At 40.3% G+C, this 16,885-nt stretch overlaps 1 long non-coding RNA gene across 1 annotated transcript; it reads left to right on the top strand.

Moving 5' to 3' along the window:
* Positions 1-449: 449 nt before the first annotated feature.
* Positions 450-13,176, top strand: LOC118499306. Its single transcript, XR_004901829.1, has 3 exons — positions 450-461; positions 4,784-4,788; positions 13,002-13,176. It is a non-coding gene; the product is annotated as an uncharacterized LOC118499306 (long non-coding RNA).
* The last annotated feature ends 3,709 nt before the right edge of the window (positions 13,177-16,885 follow it).

The raw sequence follows: 16,885 nt of genomic DNA, 5'->3' as shown, positions 1-16,885 counted from the left end.
TGCTTTAATTACTTTTTCAGTGTTTCCCCAAAGAACATACAAAATGTGATCAACTCTTCAAAATGATTTTGGAATTGATCAACTTTGTGAATAACTGTTGACATAATTTAGTTTAATTTCCTTTTGATTGTATACAATGAATACACCTTTTTAAACCTTTTGCTTAATTTAGAAGCAACCTTTAGGTCTAGACAATATATTATATATTTTCCCTTTTTGACTCATCACTGCCCTCTTCCTCAGAATTCTTACTAACTACAGTCTGTGCTAGGTGCCCTCGTTAGGACTCTAATAGTCACACATCTGAAATGCCCTTTTTCCAATGAAGATGCCAAAGAGTACTTGGAAGAGATAATTCTGGACAAGGCTAGGCTCTTGATACCATCACAAAAAGGACACAGGAGGCTAGTGATAAAGGTGTGGTCTCTCTCCAGACAACAGAATATATGGATTCCCCCAAAGTGTTTAGAAAATCACCCACAGTTGTGAACTCCAAGACATCTTGGCTGGATGTAGATGCAGCTCACCAATCTCAGTACCCTGTTTCTATTGAAAATATCTTCTACTCTAAAACAAAATGAATAAATAATATAATTTAACCTCACACATAATTGTAAAAATGGTACCATAAATGTAACATAAAAGGGAATCTAAGAAAATTATAATAAAGAAACAGGCATTGTAGTCAGATGCTTGCACTTACACCTAGAATCATTGTAAGTGTGACAGCTACAAATGCACACTGATACTTGGATGATGTATTAATGACTCAAATACTATATGTGGTGTCACCACTGGTGATATGATTTTACAAAATGGTAATACTGGGTGCAGCCATGAGGAAGACAACATCCAATGTTTCTTGCATTGATATGGTAGTTACATTCCTAGAAAATATAGTACATTTAAAACCATTCAAAAACATTTTGTATTTTATGTATAAAATAAAATTAGGCTCAGATCATTGTAAACAGGGTTTTCACCTATGAATGACACTCAGCACTTGGCCCTGACATGAGACAGCTCTTTGTTTGCGTCATTGGACATTTCTAGTCCCAGGGCCTGGCCAGTTATACCTCATTCATTGTGCAAACCAAAAACATCCACAAAATTGCAAAATGTCCCCTCAGGGGGCATATTTCTTCTATGTTCACTGCAACCATGGCTTTAACAGATTGATTCTTTTTGACCTAGAAGGATTTGCTTGTGGTGGAAAAAACTAGATCAACCTGAATTACCTCATGATTTTTTAAAAATTGTGGTAAGATATACAAATAATAAAATTTAGCATTTTAACCTTTTTTAAATGTACAGTTCAGTGGCACTGAGTACATTTACATTGTCCGGCCATTACCAGCATCCATCTCCATAATGTTTTCATTTTTCTTCCTTAGTTTTTAAAAAGGAAATTGTGTAATGTGTTTAATTTCCAATTTTCTTAGGTCTTCTCAAAGGCACCTACCTTGGGCATTGGTCTGTTTCTTGATTCTGGTCAGGCCAGATCTGAGACTCAACTTTTTGCCAAATTGTCCAGGCCTTGACTTCCGCCCCTGCTGCCTATACCCCTACTCCCAGCTGTGTTGTTACCACACATCTCCCTCACTCCTGTAGGCCTTGGCCCCCAGAGAGCCCCACTGCTCTGATAAAGGTTGAATAACCCCTAAGAGTGCTCATCAAACTCTATCCCAAAAAATTCACCTCTCCTTCAGTACATCATTTCACATTAATTTGATAATTTTAGGTCTTCTCATACTCAACTTTATATTCCTGCTTTGTTTGTCTACACCTACTTATCTGAAATCACATATTGTTAGGCTGTGTACAGTTGACCCTTAAACAATGCCAAGTTGGGGTGCTGATCCCCGCGTAGTTGAAAATCCTCAAGTAATTTTGATTCTACAGTTGGCCCTCAGCAGCCACGGATTCAACCAGCTGCAGATCAAAAACAGAATTTCTGATCCTGAGTTGAGAATCCATGGATGGGAATGCAAAAATACTGTTTTGATTTATGGTTGGGCAAATCTGTGGGTGTGAAACCCACAGGCAGAAGGGCTGACTCTGTTTATTGAAAAGAAAATCTGCATAAAAGTGGACTCCCAAAGTTCAAAACCCTATTGTTAAAAGATCAACTGTAGTTGTTAGAAGAGACAACTTGACAGTCTGGAAAGGTCATTAGACTTGGAATAAAAAAACAAGTGTAAACAAACAAACAAGCAAAATAGAAACGGAGTCATAGATGTAGAGAAGAGACTAACAGCTGTCAGAGAGGTGGGGGTTGGGGGCTAGGTGAAAAAAGTGAAGGGATTAAGCAAAAAAAAAAAAACCCCAAAACAAAACAAAACAAAATACAAACACAGACTTCTGGCCAAGATGGAGGCATAGGTAGACACATTGTGCCTCCTCCCACAACCAAAACTAAGGACAACAAAAATTTAGAAACAAAAAAACAACCAGAACAGAGAGAAATGAACTGTATGGAAGTCTGACAACCATTCATCCAGACCAGTAAGAGGGGCAGAGTCAGAGGCCTATGAAGGGGATCGAGGGGTCCTGGCAGGAAAAAGAGGTGGCTGGCAGACGCGGGTGTGCAGGGCACAGGCAGCAGTTGGCAGACCCCAGAAGCACAGGGGCAGCTGACAGACCCAGTGGCAGACCCTGGCTGCAGGAGGCAACAAGCAGATCCAGTGAGGTGCAAGGCAGCTGGCTGTCCGCAGTCACACATTTGCGCGCAGATAAACCAGGCGAAAACAGGCAGCGACACAGACCATGCAACCCAGGGACCCAATGCTGGGAAATAAAGCCTAAAAGCACTGATTGAAAACACCTCTGGGGGGTGAGGTGCCAGAAGAATCTCCCAGCCTCACAGGAGAGTTCCTTGGGGAGACCCACAGAGTCCTAGAATATACACAAGCCCATCCACCTGGGAGCCAGCACCAGAAGGGCCCAATCTGCTTGTGGGAAGCGGCAGATGGGACTGAAGTCCTAGAGAGAGTGGAGCAAGTGCCATTGTTCCCTCTCTGACCCCGCCTCCACATAAAATGTCACAACCCAGCAACTGACTTGCTCTGCCCTGGTGAACACCTAAAGCTCCACCCCTCAATACAGAACAGACGTGACCAGACTGGGGGAAAAAAAATGGCTCAAACAGAACAAATCAAAGCTCCACAACCAATACTTTTGAGTGACCAAGAGATAGCCAACCTATCAGATGCACAGTTCAAAACACTGGTGATCAGAATGCTCACAGAATTGGTTGATTTTGGTCACAAATCAGATGAACAAATGCAGGCTACAATAAGTGAAATGAAGAAAAATGCACACGGAACCAATAGCGATGGAAAGAAAACTGGGTTTCAAATCAATGGAGTAGACCAGGAAGGAGAAAGAAACAACCAAACAGAAAAGAATGAAGAAATAAGAATTCAAAAAAAATGAGGAGAGGCTTAGGAACCTCCAGGACATCTTTCAACGTTCCAACATCCAAATTATAGGGGTACAAGAAGGGGAAGAAGAAGAGCAACCAGTGGAAAACTTATTTGAACAAATAATAAAGGAGAACTTCCCCAATCTGGCAAAGGAAATAGACTTCCAGGAAGTCCAGGAAGCTCAGAGAGTACCAAAGAGGTTGGACCCAAGAAGAAACACATCAAGGCACATCATAATTACATTACCCAAGGTAAAAATGAAGGAGAGAATTCTAGAAGCAGCAGGAGATAAGGGGACAGTAACCTACTAAGGAGTTCCCATCAGACTGTCAGCTGATTTCTCTAGGGAGACCTTGCAGGCAAGAAGGGTCTGGAAAGAAGTATTCCTTGTCATGAAAGGCAAAGACCTACATCCCAGATTGCTCTATCCAGCAAAGCTTTCATTTAGAATGGAAGGGCAGATAAAGCACTTCTCAGATAAGGCCAAGTTAAAGGAGTTCATTATCACCAAGCCCTTATTATATGAAATGTTAAAGGGACTTATCTAAGAAAAAGATAATAAAAAATATGAACAGTAAAAAAGACTTCAAACTGATAGTTATCAACAACCACACCTAGAACAAAGCAAACTAAGCAAACAACTAGAACAGGAGCAGAACCACAGAAATGGAGATCACATGGAGGGTTAGCAACAGGGGAGTGGGAGAAGGAGAGAAGGGGAAAAGGTACAGAGAATAAGTAGCATAGATGGTAGGTAGAAAATAGACAGGGGGAGGGCAAGAACAGTATGAGAAATGTAGAAGCTAAAGAACTTATGACACATGGACATGAACTAAAGCAGGGGAATGTGGGTGGGAGAGGGTGGGCAGGGTGGAGGGGAGTGAAGGGGGAAAATGGGACAACTGTAATAGCATAATCAATAAAATATATTAAAAAAAAACCTTAAAGACACAGACAGAAGTATAGTGATGGCCAGAGGGAAAGAGGGTTGGGGACAGGTAGAAGAGAGTAAATGGGGATAAATGGTGACAGGAGACTTGACTTGAGGTGGTGAACACACTGTACAATATACGGATGATGTATTATAGAATTGTACACCTGAAACCTATATAATTTGATTAGTCAAAGTCACCGTGATAAATTCAATAACATTTTTTAAAAGAGTGCATTGCTTGCATTTGCCCAAATACTAAACAATATTATTAAAGAAAACACATGACAGTGTAAGTTTCTAAACTGATAAAAAATAGTGTTGCATGTGGGTCACCGGCCAGCAGTGACCACGGAACGCTGTGGATGGCTGGCCGAAAAACACGCGAGAAACAAACATACACAAACATGCACAGAGACAAGACTAGTTTCTGTGGGGAAGTAGGGACAGAATGGCCACCCCCCCTAGTTGGGGGCGCCCTGATTTACCGTCCACACTTGCTTTTATTGGGCTCATTTTGCATAATAATTCAGGTAAAGTACAGTATTTATCAGGGGGAAGTAAGGAACTATAGAAAACAAGGAACTCTGCTGGTCTATTTTGAGTCGGGGTAAAAGAGCTGTAAAACTTTGAGGAACAAACTTCCTCCTTGGACCCCTCTCATTCAGCTGAGAGCATTCTAAACAAAGAAGGTTTCACAGTAATTTACATGTTCTTTCTTAGGCCTGATCACCCAGGGAATCCGCCCCTTTTCAGCACAGAGCTGCACCACCCTGTCATTGTTTCAGGCTTAGCGCTAAGGCAATAAGGAGATTTTCTCCCAGACGATGAGAACTCAGGCTATGTCAAAGCCAAGGAGCGAGGGTCTGTCACCCCCTTTTGCTGCAGCCCCCCAAGTCCTTCTTTTGGGGGGCCTCCCAAAGTGATCTTGCCTGGCTTAGGTCGTTCCCCCCTTGGGGAATCTTACCCGTCTTTGGCTAACCGACCAAGCTTTTGGGGGTTCAGTTATGAATAAAGCAGCAGAAGCAGCATTCCTGCCAGGGAGATAAGCTTTTGTCTCCTTGCTGGCTTACGGTTCCAAGGGCGTTCCCTTAGCCTTAGCCTAGGCGGGGGTTTCAGCTTCTGATACCAGTCAGGGCGGTTCCCAACAAAATAGTAAAAATATTTCTATACCTTCTATAAAATGGGCCTATTGTTTCTTTGATTACACTGGGGACACTAATGATGCTTAAAATGTACACGGAGTACATGAAAATGTAACTCCAATGTAGTATAAATGTGTGCTAAAACTGATATTGTGGTGATAATAAACATTAAGCATTTAACTAACAACAATTTTGCTTTTTCTCAGAATAGAAAAGCTTTTTGGTAGCACTGAAGAAGGCTTGGAATTCTTTAAAACATCTGTCTTGGGAAATTTGAACTAATTTCTCTTTTATTTCCCTCTCATAAAATTCTCATTAGCAAGCAAATGCATTCAAAATCATTCCATTGATCTTAAAACTGTATTTTATAAAAATATCTTCAAGCTTTTCCGTTTTGTCTTGTAGACTGGAAGTGCTGTGATAAGGTCTGAATGGCCCTGGGGAATTAGGGACAGCCAAGCTTGGAGACAGATGTCTAGTCTGTCTTTCTAGTAGCACAGTAAATGCCTGGGGGAAGGGTTGGGCTTCATCTTTTCTGTTTTCTGACCCTGTTTCCAAGGTCATATAGTAAAAAGTAAAGACTTCCTGGAACTTATTTAAAACTGTAACAGACATTAAAGAATGGTTAGAATGCTGGTTTCATGACAAATCACAGTGTGGCATTCTTCCTCTCCAAAAATCAAACAATTCCTGCAATACAAACCACTCACACCACATTCAGTCACACCTCATCCTTACGTTCCTCCAGCATCTTCTGGTCATCTCAGTTCAATGTCATGCTGAGGCCATGACGAACTCTCAGTCACAAGTACAGGCAGAGGACCCATTCAGTTTACCTGATGCAACCCTGCTGAGATTTTCTTCCATGGACCTTTAATCAAATCATAGGAGAATTTTACTACCACTATTTCCTCATCTCCTACCCACTTACCAATTTTCGTATCACCTAACCTAACCCTGGAAAGTAATTTGACCCTTATAATGATTACAACATATTGAGCTCTTACTATATGACAGGAATAATGTTTCACATATTATGTATATTATTGTATTTAATCACTATAAGAACTAGTTTTACTTTACAGTAAGGAAACTAAGACTCAGCAAAGTTCATTAACCTGCCCAAGGTCATACAGCGAGTAAGTGGTAAGCCTGAGATTCTAACTCTTCCATCTGGCTTAGAGCCCATGCTCATAAACACTGTGAAATATGGTTTCCTACCTGGCCACTGTCCTACTCTAGGTATCTCTGTGTTCTCATGAGGCACCTCTGGCTTCTGAAGTGCCCTATGGCACCTCATGCTTGGGACCTTGCCTAATATTCTTCTCAATATTTAAACTTAACCCTCACTCATTCGACACATTTATTGAATACCTCTTGTGCAAAAAAGGCCACTTGGAAACCAGAGCTCTCCTAAGGAAAAACAAAGCCTTCTTAGAAATAACATTCTAAGCATTTTAAATTTGTTATGGAAGAAATTTAAAAAGCCCTATGCCTTCCTCTTCTATTCTTGGGCGGTTTTGGGTCTCTATTTGGTTCAGAAATTCTTTACCTTCATTTAGACACTCTGAGGGAGTGGCTCATTCCAGCACAGCCCAACCTCATTCTGCCCATAGCAGCCTTCCCTCTTGGCTCCATGCCCCACGAGGCTTGCACCAAGAGTGGACAGCTGTGGGGCCCACTCTGCAAAGGGACATGGGTGTATGTCCCCAGGAAGGACATGTTCTCATCCTCTAAAAAACCTAATGGCTGCATTCTTGCTTTAGTCACTTTTTTTTTTTAAAGCTAAACTGAATGACTAAAACATTCTGTGTCCTGAAATTGGGAGTGATTTTGAAAAGTGACCTCAGTTATTAGATTCCAAAGATCTAAGCTCCCATGCCCATTTGCAGTTATATGTAGCAAAGAAGTCTTTCCCTTTTTCTACTTTTTCTTCCTTCTAGGTGCAAACACAATGTATCTTATTTGCATTTTAAGTGGCTCAGATTTCAAGTACCATTCATTAGGGATGAGCTGTTCTTTCAGTCGATCCCTAAATGCATACATAGGTGCTTCTGTGTACATATTCAGGTAGAGTGGGAGGGAGGCAAGAGATGTCAAATTCACAGCTTGTTTTTCTTCATCCTCTGTAATCAGACTCTTCTATCCTCTCTGTAAACACCTGTTTTTCTTTGTTTTCCAGTTGCCAATAGTTATTACCTCAGAATCTGGAAGTAACCTCTAAATGCTCCTGGGCTGAGAGTACTTTTAATACCTAATCAACAATAAAAGCACCTATCATGAAATTGTAGGGGAATCACGGACATAGGACATGCACAGACATATTTCTTATCACCATGTGGAGAGGACACTCTATTCACCTATGGACAGGTAGGAAGGCTACTGACAGGCGAGATTGTTTTCCCAAAATGGTTCTTTCGTAATCACAGCAGGACGGCTATAACTTCCACCATTCATTACTTCCCTTTTTTTAAGCCAGGTTTTCCCATGCTGATGTTCAAGGAAATGTTAATACCCTGAGAAGTGCTCAATGCTCAGGTAAATTTGGGAAGTGCTGGGGTTAAACTAGGCTGAGTATTGAGTAGTTCTTTTTAGCTGCAGGCTATCCAGAGCCTTTACCAGGTGAATACACATTGTAACTGTTCTCAGAGGGGCTCCTGCGCTGTAGCATTTTCCAGTTATTTGACAATGGGGCCTCTTTTTTTCATAGCAAGCCTAATAATAGCTCCTAGAAAGAAGTTCCAACAATCATATGTAGTGAACACTGAAGGCCTTTGTCAAAAATCTTTGAAGGTTCTTGTCAAAAAAACATGTATTATCCAGAAGAAGTAATGCAGTTGACACCATTATCCAAGAATAAGCTGGCTGAAATTAGCTTGCTAGTTACTTGGCAAGGCCAGACAGCTTCCTCTGTCTTGACTTTGAAACCCTGTTCTGTCACTGCTGTGTGGCCTGAGGATAACTGTTTCTGTAATTTATGGTCCTCACCTTTCAGGGTTATGGTGGGCGTCAAAGATGATGTTTGTAAGGCTCCAGCAACAGCCATTCTCTAATGCCCCTGGCCCCATAGCAAAACACTGTAAGAAGCATTGTCTGTTTCAGATATTCTCTGGCTTAAAAGGAAGAAAGAGTTTTCTTCCTAATTGAACGTAATCCTGACCTAAATCTTCTCATAGCCTTTCACCTTGGAAAAATGTGAAATCAAACTTAATCAAACATGACTGCTAAATATCGGACAGGGTGTGAATGGAATGGCAGAGAATTAAAAGAGAAAGTGCTGAGGAAAATTTTGTATTAAAATTTCCTGGGCAATTTAAAAGAGGCAATTTAAAAGAGTGTTTGATATAGAACTCTCACAGGAGTAGTCTCGTGAAGGTGGAATCATCGTACCATGGCCATGGACTTTGTAGAAATCTTTTCCGTTGGCAGTGAAAACAGACTGTCATAGATGCCACACCCTCCCCTCCACCTTTCCTGCTCTGTAGACACAAAAACAGATAATTCAGGAGTGAGGTGGAACAGACTCTCAGCGCACCTCTGGACAAACTTTGAAGAGTAAGTTCTTTAAGATTGTATTAGTTTCAGGTGTACAACATAATGATTCGATATTTTCATACATTGCAAAATAATCATCACAAGTTTAGTTAATATCCATCACCATGCATAGTTACATTTTTTTCTTGGGATGAGAACTTTTAAGGTGTACTCTTAGCAACTTTCAAATATGCAATACGGTATCATTAGCTATAGTCACCATGCTGTACATTACATCCCCATGATTTGCTTATTTTATGACTAGACCTTTGTACCTCTTGACTCCCTTTATCCATTTCACCCCGCCCCGCCCCCACCTCCGGCAACCACCCATTTGTTCTTTGTACCCATGAGTTTACTTTCCCCCCTAGATTTCACATGTGAGATAATACATTAAGACTTTATTCTTTAGAGCAGTTTTAGGTTTACAGAAAAATTTCTGAGAAAGTTCAAAGGGTTCCCATGTACTGTCCCCTCCCCCTGCACAGTTTCTCCTGTGATCAACATGTTGCATTAGTGCAGTATTTTTATTTTAGTTAATGAATGAATGTTGGTATGTTATTATTATGTAAAGTCTGTAGTTTACATTAGGGTCCACTCTTCGGTTGTGCAGTTCTGACAGATACATGGTGTCATGTGCCCACCATTACAACATCAGAGAGAATGGTCTCTCCACCCTGAAACACCCTGTTCTTCACCCATTCGCCCCAGACCTCCTGGCATCACTGATCTCTGTCCTGTCTCTATAACTTGGCCTTTACCACAACGTCATATAGTTGGCCAGATTTATTTTAATCTTCATGACAACCCTGTAGCTAAGTCAAGGGGATACACTTAGCAAGGTGACGTGAGGTATTTGAGGTCCCACAAATTGAAAGTGCCAAAGACGGGACTAGAACCAGCCAATAGCAGGGAGAGCTGCCGATAGGCTCATTTCAAAGGACACTTCCAAGAGGCCTGTCAGCCAGGGACTTTAATTTCTAAGGGTGTGTAGAAGAAGGAAGTTGTACATCTTCCACGGAGACTGGATGCCTGATTGATTAGATGAGACTCAGAGGTGACTTCAGAGACAAAGGGCCTCGCACCCCATAATTAAGAAGGAAGGCCAGTCCCTGAGTCTGACTCAGAGGCTTACTGACTCATCCTGTTTGTCCTCTCTGCTGCTATTTATGGGCTTCCCAGTTGGTGATATTTGTTGGTTAAATGTTCACACAACCAGTCTTGCCTCAGGCAGTGTCATGAATGGGATGTTGTGAATAAATAGGGTGACAGGTGTTATGGGGGAGTCATTTTAAAGGATCTCTAGTAGCTAATTCTTTTTAAAGCTCTTTATACTTAAACTATAAGTATTCTGAAAGAAAATAAAAGCCAAGACCCTTTCTGTAGGGAGCTGCCGAATGCTAAGGCTTTCTGAGGGTGTTGGCTTGGGCATAGGTGTAGGTCAGCATTATTGAAATTGTTGATGAGAATAGCTCAGGAAATGAGGGAATGAGATGATAAGAGAAAAAGACTGAGATGCAGTCACTGAGGCAAGGGAGGTATGTCTATCACTGGAAAGAGACAACAACAAAACCCTCATATATTAATCTGACTCCTGGTGGTAGACGGATTTCTCATACACGTGGAATGGTAGAAGAAAGATCAATGAAGAGACTTTTTCCAAAGGTGTAGGCAGGGTTAAGGGAAACACCTTGGAGCTAGCAACAGCAGGAACTCATTACCATCCCCAGCCCTGAGAGGTGAGGGGAGGGGGCAGCTGCTAGAACCCAGAGAGAACTGTAGTTTAGCAGAAGGCTGCCTGACTCTTCTCATTCCTTTGAGAGGAGAAAGCAGGTCCACAGCAAGGGAGCTGGGGAATGAATAACCTACACTCTCTTTTCTCTCGTTCTCTTATCTCCTGCTGATGACTCCTATTCCTAAACCTCTGAATAAGACAGAGACTGAGAGAGCCCTGTGCAATCCATGAAGGTCAATGTCCTGGGCCACTGAGCAGGACAGACAAGGGTGGAGAGTGGATCTGGAGGGCTGTACAGCAACATCTTCAATTGCAGGGAAGAGGCCTGTTTAATGTTGGAGTGTTAGACAATGCCAAAATGTTTTGTTGAAATCAGTTTTCTTTAGCTTATATTGATATAAAGATATTCATAATTAAACATTAAAATATTCATATGATTGTGTTGAGCATGCAGTTTAAACTTCCCTTGGTGCATGAAAATTCTAAAGTGCCTTTATAGGAGGGTGTGTCTCTCCCCAAACCTCTACTGAAAATCACTCCTAAGAAACAAGACAAAGAGAACTTGTGTTAAAGTTGAGTGTTATGGAAACTAGTTAAAACCTTAGTTAAAAAGCCATTGAAAGGTTGAGATAATAAAGAGAGAGCCTCAGCAGGGCACCTAGATTTCATATTTTAATATTTACCCACTTTGCACCTAGATTTAGCTTACATTTATCTATTAATTTATTCAACAAATATGCACTGTGTTCCTGCTTTCTGGCTGCAAAAGGGCCCGTAATAGCCTTATGTGCTGTGGTTCAGTGGATTGAGCCCCGGCCTGTGAATTGAACGAAGGGGCCTATAATAATGTCTTTCTTACTATAGCCCAGCCCCTTCGTGGGCCCCCAGCAACCATGGGCAGGACTGATGATAAGTGGTGAGGAAAAGCCTCTCTGAGGAGATGACATTTGAGCAGACTCCTAAAAGAAATGGGACGAAGCCAGTCAGGAGACCTGGGGGGAGAGCAGAGGGATCATCAGGCTCAAAGGCCCGAGGTTTGCTGGAGGAACAGCATGGGTGGAAGGCCAGTGGTGCTAGGGAGCGGACTGGAGGAGCAGCCAGGGCCTGTGCACACCAGGCCTTGGAGGCCCCGGTAAGAAAGTTGGATTTTGTTCTGAGAATGATAGGTAACAATTAGAAGGCTCTGAGCAGGTGAGTTAGATGACTGAATCTGTCATTTTTTTAAAAGACCGCTCTAGGTCCTATGTGGACAACTGATTCCAGGGAAGTAGAAACAAAGGAACTTGTTAGGAGGCTATTGCAATTAGCTGGCCAAGGGATGGCTGTGGTCAGCAGAGGTGGTGAAGAGCAGTTGGCATGGACACATTTTGTATGGATATTCACACTCTCCTTTACCATCAGGATGATTTTGTTTCTAAACGAGGATTTTCTTTTGTGGAAGAAGCTCAGGGAAATTATACCAGTTAAAAAGAGTTCAATTACCATTGTCTAACGGATCTTGTCTCAAATTCACCAAGGATGCTTATTAAAAAGACAAATTTTTGAATCTCACACCCTCAGAGATTCTGACTCTGCCCAGCCTGGATATCTGCATTTTGTGATGCTGAATCTGACAATTACCAGTTAAATATTTAGCAGCATGCCCTAGTTGTGGCTACTTGAAATTGTGGATGTAGCTAATGTGTTTTTGTCAACAACGGACTATGTATAGGACAGTGGTTCAGTAAGATTATAATGAAGATGAAGAGTTCCTATCACTTAGCGACATTGTGCTGCCCTACAGTGTGGCACAACACGTTACTCCCCAGTGTGTGGTGGTGCTGGTGTAAACAAACCCAGTGCACAGCCAGTTATATGAAGTACAGCACATACATAAGATTTGATAATGATAATAAATGACTATGTTACTGGTTTATATATTCACTCTACTATACTTTTTATCATTCATGTAGACTATACTCTTATGCTTATTAAAAGTTTATTGTAAAACAGCATGTCATGTTATGTTGACAGCAGCCTCATGCATCTCATGTTTACTGTGTCTCTTGATTGCGTAATTTTTTTCTGTGCTTAATTTAATCTTATGTTGTTTTGTTCATCATGGACTTTATTTTTAATTTTTCTTTTTTAATTACAGTTTTTTTCTTTACCATTTATCCCTGTTATATCCACCCCACCACAATCACCACACTGTTGTTGCTCATGAAGCATGATTCCTCCAGCCTGGATAGTCTTTCTCAGGATTGCTGTTGCTATGCTAGGCCTGTTGTGGCTCCATATAAAATCTTGAAATATTTGTTCTAGTTCTGTGAAATATGTCATTGGAATCTTGATAGGAATTGTGTTGAATCTATAGATTGCTTTGGGTAGTATGGACATGTTAATGATGTTAAATCTTCCTATCCATGAACATGGTATGTACTTCCATTTATTTGTGTCTTCTTCAATTTCTTTCTTCAGTGTCTTATAATTTTCTGAGTACAGGTCTTTTACATGCTTGGTTAGATTTATTCCTAGGTATTTTATTATTTTGAAGCAATTGGGATATTAATTTTGTCCCCTGCTACTTTACTGAATTCATTTATCAGTTCCAGTAGTTTCTTGGTAGAATTTTTAGGGTTCTCTATGTACAGTATAATGTCAGTTGCAAATGAAGACAGTTTTACTTCTTCTTTTCCAAGCGGATGCCTTTTATTTCTTCTTCTTATCTGATTGCTATGGCCAGAATTACCAGTACAATGTTGAATAAGAGAGGTTAAAGTGGACATCCCTGTCTTATTCCTGATCTTAAGGGGAACATTGTAGTTTTTGTCCATTGAGTATGATGCTGGCAGTGGGTTTGTCTTATATGGCCTTTATGGTGTTAGGTATGTTCCCTCTATTACCACTCTGCTAAGAGCTTTTATTATAAATATGTGCTAAGTTTTATTTAATGCTTTTTTGTATCTTTTGACATTTTCACGTAGTTTTTATCCTTCACTTTCTTTAGGTGGTAAATCACATTTATTGATTTGTGAATGTTATACCAACTTTGCATTCCTAGAATAAATCCCACTTGACTGCAGTGTATGATCTATTTGATGTATTGCTGTATTCAGTTTGCTAATATTTTGTTGAGGACTTTAGCATCTATGTTCATCAGGGATATTGGCCTATAATGTTCTTTTTTTGTCGTGTCTCTTTATTGCATCATTTTCTCTGTGCTTGATTTAATCTCACATTGTTTTATTCATCCTAGCCTTTAAGCACACAAAATCCACTCTTAATGATACCAGTAAGAGCCCACGTTGAATGACTGGCCTAGAATAAAAATAAAGTGATTAAGGACTGTGAAGTTCAAAAATCAGCGATGGTTGTTTTTGCCAGTCAGGCATGTCCCATTCCACCATAGCCATGATCTTGCCAAACAAGAACAAAGTGATGGAAGCAGTTCAAGGATCTGCTTGATTGAAGACAATGAGACTAACAGGGATTTGAGAAGGTGATTCGTGGGAGTTCTTCTAATGACCTGGATTGAAGACCAGACACAGATGTGTAACACTTTCAGCACCATGCAAAAAGTTTGTTTGTCAGCCTGTTCCCTACTTCAGTGTCTTTGGTTATATTTTGCTTGTTTCTTTGTTTTGTTGACTAGGTTCCTGTTAAAGGTAAGATCATATGGTACTTGTCTTTCAGAGAACAGGCTGACAGTGTTCAGAGGGGAGAGGGGAGGGAATTTCAGGGGAAAAGGGGAAGGGTTTACAGGAACAAGTATAAAGGACACATGGACAAAAACTAGGGGTGGGTGGGAATGGGAGGGAGGTGGGGAGGGCTGGGTGGGTGGGCTGGTGTGGGAGTAAAAGAAAATTGTACTTGAACAATAATTAAAATAAAATTATTTTAAAAATAAAGCAGAATAGAAAATTCAGAAATAAATCACACAGATGTGGTCAATTTATGTTTGATAAAAGTATCATGGCAATTTGATGGAATAAGGATAATCTTGTTTGGAACAATTTATGGAAAAAAATGAACTTCAATCCTTACCTCATATCATAGACAAAATGGTGTGTGGTATGTATGTCCACATTATAGGTTAACTATTGAACAGCATGCAACTCTATGTAACACCATTAATACCAAAAGTTGATACAAAATTATGCCTAATAAAAGAAGCAAGACTCCAAAAAAAAAGTTTGTTTGTGATGTTGAGAAAAATGGCTGGCCCTAACTACGATGTTGAATTTACTGCTACTTCTGGTAGTTTAAATGATTCAAGAATTGTTATTCATTACATGATATGAGAATGAGTGGTGAGTCTTTGAATGCTGTTGTGATGGCAGCTAGGGAATTTTTGGAAACTCTAGATAAGGTAACTGTAGACAAAAATTACTTGCCAGAGCAAATATTTAATATAGATGAAACTTCCCTATTCTGGAAATAGACACCTGAAAGGATTTTTATCCATAAGGAGCCAAGTAAATGCCAGGTGTCAAAGCTTTTAGGAATTGGATAAACAGTCTGGCTTGGGGGCAATGTTGCAGGCCACAAGTTCAAATTCTTTGTGATATGGCACAGTGAGAACACCATGGCCTTCAAACATGATAAGAAACATAGACTACCAGTGTATTACACAAGCAACAAGAAATCATGGGTAACCTAGCTTCTTTTCCAAGATGCCCTCCTGAATTACTATGTCAGTGAAATTGAGAAGTACTGTTTAGAAAATAACATAATCTTTCAAGAGTTTGCTTATTGTTTATAATGATCCTGAACTTGCTACCTTTATTGGTGATCTCCATCCCACCATCAAAGTGGTATCTCTCTCCACATACCACCTCTTTGATCCAACAATGGATCAAGGAGTTATAGGAGCTTATAAGGCCTACAGCCTGAAGAGAACCTTTGCTCAGAGTATTGCTGCAACTGAGGAAGACACTGATAAAATTCTGGAAAGATTGCAACATCTATGACTGAGTCAAGAACCTTGCTTGGGCTTGAGGTATATGAATGGCATCTGGAAGAAGACACTCAAGAGGTTTGTCCATGACTTCAAAGGATTTTCCAAGAATGTGAAAACTGCAAAAATCAACAAGGCTCTGGTTGAGCTGGCAAACAACTTTAACTTGGGTGTTCATGAGGAGGACATTGAGGAGCCCTAGAGGTAGCTCCTGAGGAATTGACTTATAAGGAGTTGTTGGAGCTAGAATAAGAACACATAGCTGAGGAAGAGTCAAGAGAATAGGAAACTGCAGGAGAAGAAAAAGAAGAACCTCCAAGGAAATTCACAGTGGAGAATTTAGCAGAAGCTTTTGCAGATCCCAACAAGCTCCTTAAAAAGTTTGAAAACATGGACTCCCATATTGAAAAGTTTTCATTAATAGAGAGGAATGCTCATGGTGCATTGTCTGCTTACAAGCCAGTTATGATGAGAAAAGAAACAAACCAAACGAACCATCATGGACATATTTCTGAAAAGACTGACATTCACACCAGAAAAACCTCAGGCAGGTTCTTCAGGAGATATTCCAGAAGAAGCCTTGTTATCACAGGAGATGACAGTTCCATCCCTGTTATTGCCCCTGAAGACCTTTCAGTGGGACAAGTTGTGGAGGTTTAAGAGGCTGATATTGATGGTCCTGACCCTGTGTAGGCCTAGGTTACTGTGTGTTTGTGTCTCAGTTTTCAACACAAAAATTTAAAAAGAAAAAAGAAAATTAAATATAGGAAATGGTTTATAGAATAAGGACTAAAGAAAATATTTTGTATAGTTGTACAATGTGTTTGTTTTAGGTGTTATTAAAAAAGGACTCAAAAACATTTTTAAAAATCAAAAAGTTCATAAGGTAAAGAAGTTACAGTAAGCTAAGGGTAATTCATTATTAAACAAAGAAAATATTTTTAGTAGATTTAGTGTAGCCTAAGTGTACAGCGTTTATGAAATCTGAGTAGTGTACAGTAAGGCCTTCACATTCACTTGCCACTCACTCATTGACTCACCCAGTGTGACTTGAAGTCCTGCCTACTTCATTCATGGTAAATGCCCTGTGGAGGTGTACCATTTTTTACCTTTTTAAGATTTTTTTTACTGTACCTTTTCTCTTTAGATATGTTTAGATATACAAATACTTAACCG

The sequence above is a fragment of the Phyllostomus discolor genome, chromosome 3 (assembly GCF_004126475.2).
Source record: "Phyllostomus discolor isolate MPI-MPIP mPhyDis1 chromosome 3, mPhyDis1.pri.v3, whole genome shotgun sequence".
In the NCBI taxonomy this organism is placed as follows: domain Eukaryota; kingdom Metazoa; phylum Chordata; class Mammalia; order Chiroptera; family Phyllostomidae; genus Phyllostomus; species Phyllostomus discolor.
Note: the sequence above shows the minus strand (reverse complement) of the source record. Positions and strands in the feature narration are given on the sequence as shown.